The following is a 12,911-nucleotide window of genomic DNA, read 5'->3' on the forward strand; positions in this document are numbered from 1 at the left end:
GCCCTTTTATAGGAGCCTTTAAAGCTCAGCTACCATTCTCAGTAACCAGCAATTATTGGGGCACTAGCCTGGGAAAAGGGAGAGCAGTGCCCTCTCCCTCATTTAGAATCACAATTACAGGTCTCAGCAGAGCTCTGGGAGAGGCTCTAGTGGACTGATGCCTTTATTTTGGAGATATTATTAACTCTCATACGAATTACAGCAAGAGCAACCAAAAGCCCTTCCAAGGTAAACTTTGTCCCTCCGGAGCAAGTGTCAGCATTAGGTCTATTAGAACTGCCCTTGACTGATATGCCTACCTTCATCTACATTAGTGAATATCTACCACGGCTCTGGGAAAGCAAAGACACAAACATCTCGGTTCAGGCTGAGTGGGGACTTAAAACTCTTCAGACTGTGTTAAGTCAAAGCTATCAACAGGCTCAATTTCATTTCTAGAAAGTTCTCCTTGGTTCTTTCACCGATGGGGCCAGGTGCTGTGGCATACCTCCAGGAAGACTAGAAATTCTGTTTAATTATTCATAGCAGTGCCCAAGCTTTCCTTTGTGTCCTTGAAGGTGGTATGAGACCTGAAGGCCCCTGAGCTCCTATCACAATGTACAGAGTGACTAGGAGAGGACTACTCAAAGGGAACAAGTGAATTGCCCAGACATTCCAGTAAAGGAACTTAAAAGAATTCAGCCTAGCCCAGCCCAGCCTGGCCCAGTATGCCATCTTAAATCTAGGCCCCTGTTTTGACCACTAGGTGAGGCCCACAGCCCCCACCCCTGCTAAAGGAGCCTGTGGTTAAACTAATGCAGTTTCTCCAGAGTTATAGGGATTCTCAGCTCTCTCTGAGAAGTAACACTTGGCCATATGGCACCCTGCTGTGCTTGATCATATCAAAAAACAAAAAGAAAAAAAGAAAGTCACATGTAAGACGAGGCAGGAGGAAGGTGGATGACTATTGTCAGGTGCTCCAGCCAGCTGGCGGGCACTCGGGTGAGGCACAGTGAAGCCAGAGCCAGCCCTTGGCTTCCTGTCCCTTAACAGTGAAGACTCCACTGGGTTGGTCTTACCCAGGCCTCAAAGGAAGTGATAGTACCCAGCACTTGTCCCACCCACCAGGTCCATGTTCTGTAGTGGACACTGTAAGGAGCCACCTAGATCCTCTTTCAGGGTCCCCCATCTGTGGGAAGTCCAGCTCCTCAACCCACCCTCTGACAAATTTTCTGAGTCATGGTCCTAGTTGATGAGGTTACACAAGACCCAGTTCCCACACCTCAGTCCAGGAGGATTCTGAGGGAGTCATCCTAGCTGCAGAGCTCTGTGTATTGCTAGAACATCACAGCTGAGTTTCTCCCTCAGCCCAACTCTGCATTCCTAATACCTCTGAAGAGCTTTTTGCAAAGGCACCTGCCCCCAATTCCTTCTTCTTTCTGGGGATCCCGTCTAAGATTCTGGCCCACAATTTTCTTAGATGTCATTTCTTTTGGTCTTTTTGAGACAGGGTCTCCCTGTAGCCCCAGCTGTCCTGGAACTCACTATGTAGACCATGTTGGCCTCAAACTCACAGAGATCCACCTGCCTCTGCCTCCCAAATGCTGGGATTAAAGGCCTGTGCCATCACGCCTGGCTTGATGTCATTTCTTGATCTTGTTACTCACTAAGCATGGGAACCATTCTGGCCTGTGACCCTCAAGAGGTTCTGGAAGGGAGCTGAAAACTCTTCTTTTTCAAAATGAGGAAAACCCCTAGAGAAGCTGAGATTTCAGAACTCTGCCCAGAGTCACAGAGGTAGACTCGGGTTTGGGAACCAGGGCAACTGTCAAACTTGGCTCCTTTTACTACGCTGCGCTGCTCAAGGCCCTACTAACGCTTCTGGCCTCTTTGGGAGTATATCCAGATCTCTGCTACAAGTGGAGCAGGTTAGAAACTTGTTCCCCAAATTCATGTATTAATCATAATTGGACTTGGGGCCTTTGAGGGTCAGCTGGGATTAGATGAGGTCATGAAAGCCAGGCCTCCAAATGGCATTATGTTCTCATCATGGTTCCCTCCTCCATGTCCTGATCTAGCAGATGCTGGGCAGAGGCCAGGGTTCTGCTTTTGGATTTTCCAATGTCTATAACTATGAACTAAATAAACTTCTATTCTTTATAAGTTACCCAGTCTCAGTCATTTTGTTGTAGCAACAGAAAATGCACCAAGACAGTCCTCATGATTTTCTCTTTCACACACCCTCCTGGCATATCTCCTTATTAAACCTCTCATATTCTGCATTCTGTTTGAATTATGAGTCCATGGCCCCCACACGGAGGAAGAGCCCATGTGACACGCAGTGCTGGGTCAGCTCTCTGCCCTGCCTGGCATGTAACAAATGCTGAGGAGAATATTGAGTTAACTCTTCAACAAATAGAACTTCTATTTTCTTAGGGTTTCTGGGTTATATGGTTTGTGAAGACATGTCTATTCTGGGATCTATGTGATGTATTTAATCTTCAGTAGCACATAAAATATCTAGGACAAACAAATACCTTGGATTCAGTTTTGAAATTTTACAAGAGATTTCTAAAAACAACAAGAATCCTTGTTTTGGCTTTTATGTGACACAGTTCCAAAGAGACAAATGGTAAACTGGCCGATGCTACAGTAAGAGAATGACCCTTGGATTTCTTGTGATTCTGCATGTCTTAAGAGCAGGCGTTCCCAATTGTATTTGTTCTACGCTCTCCTCACTGTTTGGGCTTCGAATAGCCTTGGAAGAGCAAGATCCTTTCTGGGTTCACAAATAGGTTTGCTAACTGACCAGTATAATTAAAGAATGTCTACCTGCAGGGCAAAGTTCAAGTGAGCCTATTGCCCACGATGAAACCCCAGGTGCCCTAAACGCCTATTCTTTTATAATATAACTCCTTACCTAAGCAGGGCAACCCAGCTCACATTACACTGCCTTAGGGGAATTAGGGCTCAGAGAACTGGAGTCAGTATGAATACCCTGGTTGCTGCTTTTGCTCTGAGTGGTAGACTGTCCATTCTCTCTAGCCCTGGAATTTTGTGTCTTCCACCCAGAACCCATAAAATGGTGACAAACCAACTTGTAAGCAGGCTAGTCTCAGACTGTCCACCTCTGGAAGCTCTCCCCCATTCTGAAGCAGCAGACTGTCTTCTAGACTGAAGTCCCAGCTGTAAAGTCACCCTCCCCAACACTTCTTCCACCATTAGCCACCCAGAAGGAACATAAGGTAAGAGGGAGAAAGGAAGTCTGTATAGGTAGACGCCTACAAACTAAGAATGATGATGATGTCAAAGGTGGTAACGGGGCTGAGCAAGATGATGATGTTGAGACAAAGATAATGAAGTAGGAGATGATGATGGTGGTGGAGACAATACTGTGAGATGGTCATCATCATAAAAAACAATGAGCTTCAGAGCAGCTACCACTTACCAAGAACTTCCTGCCTGCCAAGCACACGTGCACACACTGACTCTGACGTAACTGCCTGTGCTCTCATATCCTCCAGAAGTCTTTCATCTATGTTATCACTAGCACAAGATCTGCACAAGGCCAAGCCAGTCACAAGTCCCACATGGATAGACGAGGTCCCGGAAACCTCACCCCCATCAGAGGAGCTATTGGCAGTCGATGGCGATCAACAGAGGGAGAGTCACTTTGCTTTCTAGGCTGCTCATGCCCTGGTGAATAGCCACACTCCCATGAGCATATGGGCAGCACTAATTGGACTCAGAGTTGTTAATAACAATAAAAGAGAACGTGAATTTGGGAGGAATATGGGATGGGGCATTAGGGGGAACTGCTGGAAGGAGGTAGTGGTGGCTGGATATGATCAATATACATTGTACAAATGCATGAAACTTTCAAAGAATAAAAAAATATTTTTAGAAAATCTTTCCTCTCTTCCTGAAGTGGTCTTCTCTATTCACACCACCTAAATTACAGCACTGAGCCCCCGGGTCTTTCCTTTGTCTACTTTTCCCACTTACATTTATCACCATCGAACACACTGGATGGTTTACTAATTTATGATGTTTATCGCTTTTGTCTACTTTCCCAAGCTAGAATGGGAGCCCTGGGAGGGCTTGGGTTTTGTGTGCTTTGCTCCCTGGGGTAACCCACGAGTACAAGGACCACCCAGCCCTAGCAGACACCTAGTAAATGTAAGTTCAACAAATGAATGAATGAACATGACTTTGTGTGTTTGGGGAAGTGTTACAACTTCCCTAGACTTTAGATCCCATAGCCATCAAAATAAGAAGTTGGTGGCTTTGTAGGGCTTGATCCATTCCTGAAACCCCGGGGGCTCTGCAGATGTGAGAACATTAATCTTCCTCCAGGATCACCTGACAGAGCCATAATTTTACTTTGTCAACTGTTTCAGCTTAATTTTATTCTTTAATCACTCACTCCTTCATTTAATCAATTAAGTGTTTTCAAGGTTTTCTGGGTCTGGATATTCAGAGAGCTTTGGGAAGGGTTCTAGCAGATGCCAGGGCTGCGTGGGAGTGGAGGTAGCCCTCATTTCAATGCAGTTCTGAATTAAACTCCTCAGCAGGTGTGAAGCCCACAGGCTTTGAAATCCTTCTCTGACTGTGGGGTTGAGGCCCTGAGACACTCAAGGCCTGGAGGAAGATGATGACCTGAAGCAGACCCAAGATCATCATTTCTTCCTTTTCCAACCTCCATTCTTTCCAGACTTTCCTCTAAATACAACTTTCCTTTTTTAAATGGGTCACTGTTTCACAAATTTGATGTCTATTCTCAACAGAGCAGAAGGAAGTAGTTGGGAAGAGTTCTGGGTATGTTACAGAATATTCAATTCAATATGGGTGTTGGAAGGCAAAGGTGACTGAAGACACAGCCTGGGCATTGGAGGCTAGCAGGGGAGAAGGGCTTATCAGTAAAGAATCTTAAAACCAGGGACTGGAGAAATGGCTCCGTGGTTAAGAGCACTGGCTGCTCTTGTAGAGGACCCAGGTTCAATTCTCAGCACCTGTATGATGACTAACAACCATTCCTAACTCCAGTTCCAGGGGACCTGACGCCCTCTTCTGACCTCTGCAGGCATTGCATGAGTCACACGCACTTACTTGCAGGCAATACACTCATACACATAAAATAAAAATAACGAATAATATATTTTAGAAGAACTTCAGAGCAGGTACTCTTGTTACTGCCCAGCTTGTTTCTCCTTGCCATGCATTAAATAAACTTTTGTGGCTGGCACGGTAGCACACACCTTTGATCCCAACAGAGGCATCAGATCTCTGTGAATTTAAGGCCAGCTTGGTCTACATAGTGAATTCCTGGCCAACTAGGACTACAGGGAGACCCTGTCTCAAAAAGACCAAAAAATAAATAAATAGATAAATAAACATTTGTGTTGAAAATTAAAGGAAGAAGGATGGGGTGCCGTTTGATCATGTGTGCTGTCAAGAGCACGCTTCCTTCAGGGTGACCTGGATGGTATATGGAAAGGGGTTTTTAGCAAAGGATGATCCAAAGTTTGCCAGGTAAGGAAGTGTGTACAGTAGGACAAAGGTGAAAGGAGTCAGTCTATATATTAGTTACTTTTCTCATCACTGTGACAAAATATCTGGCAAAGTAACTTAGGGAGGAAAGGGTTTAACTCTGACTCACGGTTTGAGGTGCAGTCCATCATGGCGGGGAAGGCATGGCGGCAGGAGCCTGAGGCAGCTGGTCACGGTGCACCTGCAATCAGGAAGCAGAGAGAGATGATTGCTGGTGCTCAGCTCGCTTTTTCTTCTTTATTCAATCCAGGACTCCAATCGTGGAAAGTGCAACTCACAGTTAAATCAATCTAGAAATTCCCTTGGAGGCATTCTCACAGGATTGTCTCCTAAGTGATTCTAGACCTGTCAGGATTAACCATCACAACCTATATGTGGCCAAGAGGGGTTATGGCTTGCTGGCCTCAGAGGGTGCTCATTTGGTGTGGGGTGTGAGCACACGGCTGTAGGCTTTCAGAAGGGGCAAGGGGACATGAGCACCCAGAAGGCAGTAGAGTTACCCTGGTGCTCACTGTGTCTTCCTTAGGAACTAGCCTGGCATATAATAGTACTTAGCAAATGTTGAATGAACAACTTAATAAAGAACTGAAATAGGAGGCAAGTCTGCACACTGCGAGACCTGAGCATGTTCAGCCCTCAGGTCCCTCTACTGAACTCAGAGTGCCCTAGGGACAAAGGTGGGTCTTGCCTTCTGCAGAGCCCCAGTGTCCGGTACAGCCTGGTCACCTGGGCCCTAACATCTCTTTCTGTGCCTGTCTATTCTACATCTTTCCCGGCAGATTAGGATTGGATTTAGGAGGCCTGTAGAGCAGAGAGTGACACCAGTCAGAGAAGACAAGCAAGTCAAGCTCTTGGGTCACATGAGGCCCTAGAAGGGAGACACACAAGTTGAAGGTGTCAGGTCATATGGTTGGTGTGAACTGGGCAAGGTCAGGGGCCTGTGACAGCTGAACTGTAAGGAGGGTGCACGATGGGCCTTACCTTTGTTTTCTTCCTTACCCCAAAATGAGGCAGAGTCCCCACCCAGTCAAGAGATTGTCACCATGCAGGTTGGAAATTAATTGAAGAGAATCCCCAGACGAGGAAGCAGGTCGCATTATATCTGGTGAATAACTAGTCAGCATTGAACAAGAGACTGGGTAGCCACTTAGAAGAAAACAGGAAACCTCCACCCCCTCTGGGAGACGGCCCTTCCTGTGACAAGACCCCCTTTGGCTGAAAAGATGAGGGGATGGATGCTGGAAGCTGTGGGCAAGATTCCCTAACCTAAGGACAAGCTAACAGCTGTTTCAAAGAGTTCCCTTCCTTGGGAAGGGGAGGATAGCAAGGGAAGCCTTGAGCAGGCCTGGCAGGGCTCTACCTTGGTCAAGTCTCAGTCTGTCACCTTTGAGTGACTGGGTGAAAGTTTGGTGCAGGGACATACATGCTCTGCCTTTCAAAGAGGGTGGGTTGTAATGCTGAGTTGGGCTAACTACTGCAGATGTCCTGATGGGGACAGCCAACCCATAAGTGGGAGGTGATGGTAAGAGGGTGACTGGACAAGACCTCGAGACACAGTATCTTCTGAGGGTGGAGGAATAAGTTGGTACTTAGGGAACTCGGACAGATTGGATTCAGAAGCCCTATTCAAGCACTTTTGATGGGATGGGATATCAGAATGAGGTGTTTCCGGTGCTTGGAGAGCATTGTGGTAGGAGAGAGGATTCCCATGAGTGTCTGGGAAGTCAGGTTGGATTTGGGACATGTGCTAAAGACTTCTTCAGCTCACTTCATCCACCAGTGGTGATTCCTCACATGGGAAGCCACTCATGACCACTCAGCATCTGCACTGCCTGTGATATATCATGATTAAAATGTAGGTCCTGGTGAGAAAATCTTGAGCTGAGGACAGAGGACAGCCAACTGCCTTCCATAGTGTTCATCCAGAGTCAAGGTAGAGGCCGAGGCTGGCCAGGCTGAGAGGGATCAGAACACTAAGCTGTATGTAGGACTCTGCAGGTGGATGTTAAAGAATGCTGTCCTCCTAGCAAAGCAGCTGCCATCTTCGATAGATCAGTTGTGCCTGTTTGTAAGAGTCCATCAATGACTTGTTGACTACTGATAGTCTCTGTCCTAACTATATGTAATATCACGGGTCTGAAGGGGTGATATAGTGTACAGGTCCAGGGAGTTCCATCTATGCTGCTATGGGGCAGCCATCCTCCACAGGGTAGTAGCTGCTTTGCAGTAACCCGTGTTCCTGTAGGCCACCCCTTGCCCATGTTCTGTAAGTAAGCCCGGTAAACTCATGGACTCTCCCAGGTTGAATGTCGGTAGAATTTAGTTTGTCATTGGAGCCCTATGAGGAGGGAGTAGTCATTATTTTTGACTTCCCAGAGAAGGAATTCTTAAAACAACAGAAGTCTAAGCCCTGCCTTGATCTTCCCATTATGCATTTCCTAGCTTTACTTCTCGTGCAGGGCAGGTAGAAGACAGTGTGGACTGTGCCCCAGCCCTGGGCACAGGTGCTCACCTGGAGTGGGAGTCTTACAGCCAGAACTCCCATCTCCCCTCTGCTCTTTCCTCCTCACACTCTCAACTGGACACATAATTTATGAGCTGTGATACACAGCCCTTCAGAATTGATTTTTGTACTCAACTGTTGTAGTACATTTTTGATGGACTAATGCCTCTGGGTAAGATATTTTTTTGTTCCTGATGTATGAGGGTGGGATTTTGTCCCCATGTTGCAAGGCCTCCTGGCCAGGGGTTACTCCTTGGTCCCCTGTAGCAAGAGCATTCAGCCAAGGGCAAGGCAGCCTTTTGAACTAAAGAAAATATTAATTTAAGATATTGTTTCCACATGAAATTACAGGAGCTTTCAAAAGGCCTCGTTAGTTTGATTCAGGGCTGAGGTGCATGGTGTGTCTTAAGGCTGAGATCCGCCAACTTTAGAGAAAGTTGACTGGCAGCAAACTAACAGAAAAAATTTGGTCAGGGCCCCCAGAGCTTCTGTTTCTCTGCAATCATTTCTAGTTGATTTGCCTCGGAAATCTCCTAGAGAAAGGAAAGCAAAAATGTCCCTCATCTTATCTTTGGTGTCAGGCCCAGAGGGGCAGTTACTAGGTTCGTAATTCCTGTGGCAGGAATTGGGCCACATGGTCTGCCAAACACAAATGGAGCCCTTGGAATTAATGACTACTGATAATTTCCAGAAAGTAGGAAACCTGCTGTCACCTTATGACATGCTGTGTGGCATTCCAACACAGCTCCCATTTTACCAAGCACCACATGCCTCAGGAGACCAAGACTCATTTTACAGATTGACAAACCGAGGACAAAACAAGCCAGCGGGTCATTTAGTTAGGAGGAAGGTTGGGGAGATGAGCGCCCAAAAGTTTGATCCCAAAGCACTCAGTGTCTCATTGTACCAGGCTGCACAGGGCTGGGGTCCCCCCAGGGTCAGGACAGCTTCCACCTACCTTCCCAGACCAAGTACATGTGACACGACTCAACAGAGTTCCCATTCATCTCTGACTAATACTGGGTAGAGGTTGGCCATCACGATGGAAGTTCAAAGGCAGACTGGCAGCTTCTGGCTCCTGTTGGCTTCCTAAGGAGTCAGTGAGCAACACCTGTGTGTTCATGAGGTACAGGGCTCCAGGTGTGTGTGTGTGTGTGTGTGTGTGTGTGTAGGGGATATGCATGTATAGATGCTTGTGTGTATGTGCATGCACATATGTGGGCACACGTGTGGAGGCTGGGCGCTAATATCAATTGTCCTCCTTTATCGAGCTCCTTATTTTTGGAGACAGGGTCTCTCACTGAACCTGGACTTCACCAATCACAGCAGCAAGCCCGGGAACCCTCCTGTCTCTGCATTTCAGCTCTAGGATTACAGGTGTGTGTTGCTGTACTTGGTATTTATATGGGCACTAGAGATCTGAGCTAAAGTCTTCTGCAGGTGTGGCAAGCACTTTACCAACTGAGCCCTCTCCCCAGCCACTAGACACTTGAATGATCCGTGAAAATATTTTCTTATGCATTTATAGTTCTCTTAAAATCAGAAGGAAGAAAATGAATATGAAAGTCACAGGTGTACACTAAGAGCCTAGCCAAGATTGTGGTCATCTTGGGTTTCTTAACATTTATTTATTATGTTTTTATTTTTATCTACGTGTGTGTGTTTACATGCGCATGTGGGTGCCTGTGGAGGTCAGAAGATGATGCTATATCTCCTGGAGCTGGAGGTATAGACAGTTGTGAGCTACCTGATGTGGGTGCTAGAAACCTAATTCTGATCCTCTGTAAGAGCTCTTTACTGCTGAGCCATCTCTCCAGCCCCCATGTTTTAAAAGGGGGGGGTTGTTTTTTAATGGAGAAAATGTCTGTGGAGGCCAAAGTGCCTGGGTCCTTCAAAAGTCCTACTGGGGCAGATTGGAGATGCACGGTTTTCAGGTTACTCTTGTAATGCTCTGTCCCCCGCCACCACCACCACCACCTTGACCCCTACCAATCACACCAAGTGGAAAGATTGACCTTGAGTGCACAAGGTGACCTCCAAGGGGCCCATCTCCAACAGAAGGAACATTGTAGATACCTTATAACTACCACCAAATAATAGTGTCTTAGAATTCACCCCACCAAAGCCCTGTTTTACAGCTGAGGAAACAGAGGCCCCATGGGGAAGGCAGCACAGCCGAATGGAGTTACCCATTCATTCCTAGAGTGCCTTTTCTTTTATATCCCTGCCTGTAGATTAGCCCCATACACCATGGATCCTTTGGCACTGCCGCCAGGGCTCACCTGCAGACTGCCTGGCAGACAGCACACAACAAAGCCAGTCACTGCCTTTTATCCCCAACTGCCTTCCGTTCCCTGCCAGGAGGAGCTCTGAGCCCAAAGGCCCTTGAAACCACATGGGGGACACAGGCTCGATGGTATATCCAGGGACAAGGCACTTTCTCCACAGGTGCCATTTATTTTCAAGCATCCGCTCGATCCCTGCAGAGGGATGAAAACCACAGTGTCAACTGCCTTCTACTCAGCCCCATCGGAGGCCTGGTGGGGTCTTAACATCAAAGCATTCCGCATATTTATCATTCCTCCCTCCACATTAAGCAAAGACATCTGACGGGCACACAAAAGCGCCATAGTTTCCACTTGGATTCTAAAAAGGCATCAGGGAGTTCAAACCCAAGTTGAAAATTCCCTCCAATAGGTATATTTTCTTTACTGGGAACTGGGGAGGATTATCGCCTAGTATCCTCTCCAGAATCAATTTGTGTCCACTTAGCAGTCACTTCTGGCATAAAATAAAGGAGCTTATGGTTTGTCATGCAAGATTTAGTAAGTGACACCCAGCCAGCACTGATGAGGACATTTCTGAGGCAGAGGGTGGGATAGGAGACAATAGTCTGGTCTTTCTTCTCCCTCTCCACCACCCCCCAGAGCAATCATTTTTATGCTTTGAAATAAATGGAATCGTTAAAATATAGACGCAAGAAGGCTCTGACAAAGGAGAATGTTCAACTCTGGCCGTGCTCAGCTACTTACCACTGCAAAGTTGAGAAGACAGAAGTTTGGAACTTTAGGGAGGAAGGAAGCCTGCGTTTGTTCTTGAAAAAGACATGAACAGAGATTAGCTGCTGTTTTGAGTGAGTCTATTCCCACTTCCTGTTTACAGAGTACGTCCCTTTCGGATCTCTACGTCCATGTGCTATCCTTCTGCTGCCTGTGTCACTGATGAAAAGCAAAGAAAGTCATGTAACCCGGAGGCAGGGCTGAGTCTGGATTTTTCACACACTGGTGAACTCCACTAGATGGAACCCTACCAAGGAGTTCACAAACTCCAGCACCCTAGCGCTGTCCTCCAGTGCTCTGGCCCCATTCTCTGCTCATAGCCAGGGCAGTGATTTTTAGGAGACAGACATGTGCTCAGAGCTTTACACAAGGCACCTGAGCTCTTGAAGAAAGCCGACTTTAAATGTCTCCCTGCCAAAGGCGCAGCCACAGTGGCTCCTCTTGGAATGATACAGCCCTTTCCCATTACAGAAGAGAAAGCAAGGTCAGGGACAGAGAATGACCCATCCGTCTTAGCTCAGAGCAGACTGCATCCAAGCCTGTTCCACAGCCGGCCCTCAGAGGCCACTTACCCTAGGTATGAACCATGTAAACATCCCTCTGAGACAAGATGCTTGCCACTCAGCCCTGGGAGAAAGCTTTCCTCAAAATCTCAGGGTAAGTTGGTTCCGCAGGATTAAATGCTTTTTGTTTGTGTCCTTCTTGGGAGTCAGTTATAAGACTCTGCTCCCCAAAGCGCTCCAGTCAGATGCCTGGCCATAAATGAACTTGGGATAAGGAAGCGTGCAGACCTCAGAGAGCAGAGTTGGGAACAAAGGGCCCCACTACCAGTTGTCACACAGTCATTCATCCACTCATTCATACATGTAATAAACGTTAACTAAGCACTTGGTGAGTACCCAGCACTGAGCAGGACCCTAAGGGTATAAAGAGGAACAGGACATGGCTCTGCTCCTGAGACCCTCACAAATGACTGGGGGAAACTGGCATATAACAGAGAGGGTCAGTGAAGGTCTGGGAGGAAGGACTGTTCTCCCGGGTGACTGAGAAAGGAATCTGAGAAACTCCACATGTGGTCTGAGAGGCCCAGTGGGAAGAAGCTAGGACTAAGTCAGAAGTTCAGGAGGAGAAGGAGGGAAAGTCTTCCTGGAAATGGCAGGTGCAGAGGCCCATAAGCAAGGCTGGAGAACGGACAAAGAGGGTACAGGACTCAAAGGCTCCAACATGCATGGTAACAGTGAAGTCTTCAAACCCAGCGGCACTGCTAGTGACATTTTACTTCTCAGCCTAGGGTCACCCAGGTGTATCAGGAAGCCCTCTTCTATCTGAAGCATACTGTGGGCTCCGAGATTCCAATGGAGGGGGACAGCTGGGGGGGGGGATCACACCAGCTCTGAAGTGCTTCAGCTTGGGACTGTCATGTGCCACTTTCTCTGGTAGCCTATTGACCAGAGCAAATCAAATAACCCCACTCTAGCTGCAAAGGATGCTGGGAAATGTGGAGACAGTGCATGGATATTTTGTAGGCTACTTCAGTTTTCTTTGGGTAGTGTGTGTGTATGTGCATTTACATGTGTATACATGCAAGTGTGTACATATTCCTGTGTGTGTGGATACACATGCACATGTATGTAGAAGCCAGAGGACAACCTCAGCTGTCATTCCTCAGGTGCTGTCTACTTTAGTTTTTGAGACAAGGTCTCTCATTGGCCTGGAGCTTGGCAGATAGCCTAAGCTGCCTGGTCAGTGAGTGCCAGGGCTCCTCCTAACTCTGCTTCTCCAGCACTGGGATTATAAGTGTGCATTGCCATGCCTGACTT

This window comes from Nannospalax galili, unplaced genomic scaffold (assembly GCF_000622305.1).
Source record: "Nannospalax galili isolate Female #2095 unplaced genomic scaffold, S.galili_v1.0 scaffold31, whole genome shotgun sequence".
Taxonomy (NCBI): Eukaryota; Metazoa; Chordata; class Mammalia; order Rodentia; family Spalacidae; genus Nannospalax; species Nannospalax galili.